Source organism: Octopus bimaculoides, chromosome 2 (assembly GCF_001194135.2).
Source record: "Octopus bimaculoides isolate UCB-OBI-ISO-001 chromosome 2, ASM119413v2, whole genome shotgun sequence".
NCBI lineage: Eukaryota > Metazoa > Mollusca > Cephalopoda > Octopoda > Octopodidae > Octopus > Octopus bimaculoides.
In genome coordinates, this window is record NC_068982.1 from 50,096,067 (window position 1) to 50,098,173 (window position 2,107).

The 2,107-nt window shown below is 36.8% G+C and overlaps 1 protein-coding gene across 2 annotated transcripts in view; it reads left to right on the forward strand.

Annotated features, from left to right (window-relative positions):
• LOC106871309 (tRNA-splicing endonuclease subunit Sen54) overlaps positions 1 to 2,107 on the forward strand; it is a 105,636-nt gene that overhangs the window by 38,142 nt on the left and 65,387 nt on the right. The gene's annotated exons all lie outside the window — the stretch shown is intronic.

Sequence of the window (2,107 nt, forward strand, 5' to 3'; positions counted from 1 at the left end):
ATGTAAAATACACCATTTTGAGCGTGGCCGTTGCCAGTACCACCTTATTGGCTTTCATGCTGGTGGCACGTAAAAGCACCCACTACACTCTCAGAGTGGTTGGCGTTAGGAAGGTCATCCAACTGTAGAAACTGCCAAATCAGATTGGAGCCTGGTGTAGCCATCCGGTTCACCAGTCGTCAGTCAAATCGTCCAACCCATGCTAGCATGGAAAGCGGACGTTAAACGATGATGATGATGTATGATGGGCTTCTTTCAGTTTCCATCTACTAAATCCACTCACAAAGCTTTGCTCAGCCTGAAGACACTTGCTCAAAGTGTCATGTATCAGGCCGACCAAAGCCTTGTGAGTGGATTTAGTAGACTGAAACTGAAAGAAGCCCGTCATATATATGTATGTGTGTGTATATATTTGTGTGTCTGTGCTTGTCCCTCCAACATCACTTGACAACCGATGCTGGTGTGTTTACTCCCTTGTAACCTAGCGGTTCGGCAAAAAGAGACTGACAGAATAAATACTAGGCTTACAAAGAATAAGTCCTGGTGTTGATTTGCTCGACTAAAGGCGATTAATAATAATCATGAACATCATTTAACATCCATTTTCCATGCTGGCCTGGATAGGGTGGTTTGACAGGAAGTGGTAAGGCCAGGAACTACACCAGGTTCCATAGTCTGTTTTAGCTTAGTTTCTACAGCTGGTTGCCCTTCCTAACACCAACCTCTTTACAGGATGTACTGGGTGCTTTTTACACGCGCTATGTCAAGTGGCTGGTGTTAGCAAGGGCATCCAGCCGTAGAAACCAAGCCAAAAAACACACTATGGAATAATAATAATAATAATAATAATAATAATAATGATAATAATTATAATCATAATAATAACAATAATAATGATAATAATAATAACAACAACAACAATATGAAAAAGAAGAACATTTTCTTTTCTTTTTTTTTTTCCTTTTCTTTTTCATTTCTTTATTACTTTTGGTGCCTCTTAGAAATGATAGCTCTCTTTGAAATTCTGGTTTTTAGAATTTACATTATCAACAATTCACTTACATCAACACTTTTTCATTATTTCTAACTGCTTCTCTTCAAGTGTTTCTTACCATTTAGAAAAGAAAATAGTGTGTTTTGCATGTCTTTCTTTGCAGCTGGAATTCTCAAAAATTTTTATATCAAAACATAATAACTTGCAAACAACTTCAAAAGAACATTTAAAGAATATTTGCAAAAAAATATTAGAATGGTTCTTGGTTTTGGGAGGTTTTTGTTTTTTGGGGTTTTTTTGTAATTTTTTTTTTTATGTGTGTATGCATGCAATTTTTGTTGTTTTTTTATTTTTCATAGTTGAATTATGGCAATCACTTTGACCATCCTCCTCCTCCTCCTCCTCCCCCTCATCCTCATCATCATTATGAATGTGGCTATTATTAGGTTTTTGTCATTTGATTTACAGATGTTCCCACGTAGTATATTGCTTACATTTTCTTTTTGTATGTGTGTGTTGTCTATGGGTGTTGTGAAGGTGGGGTGTTGGGGTGTTTCTGTGGTAAAATATACGCTACTTTGATGATCCTACCATGAAATGAGGGTTATTATCCATTGTAGGAGTTCCACATTGAGGTGTAATTATACGTTATAAAAACAATAGCTCAGACTACTAGTCAGATAGTACACATATATGATGTACATATATGTATTACACACACACACACACACACACACACACACACACACGCACATACATATGCATACATATCACCACCATCATTGTTTTAATGACCACTTTTCCATACTGGCATGGGTTGGACTGGATTTTGTTGAGATGGGTTTCCAGCAGCCAGATGCCTTTCGTGTTGCCTACTTTCACCTGTCTCCAAATAAGGTAATATTTCTCCATGGCTTAACATGTTATTGGAAATGAAAAAAACACTGCTTGCTTGACAGTGACACTCATTTACAACTATCAAGCGATGTCAAAGCAAGGAGACAGTAACACACACACACACACACACACTCATACATACATACATACATACATATATATGCATATATACATCATCATCATCATCATCATCATACATATATATATGGAAACTAG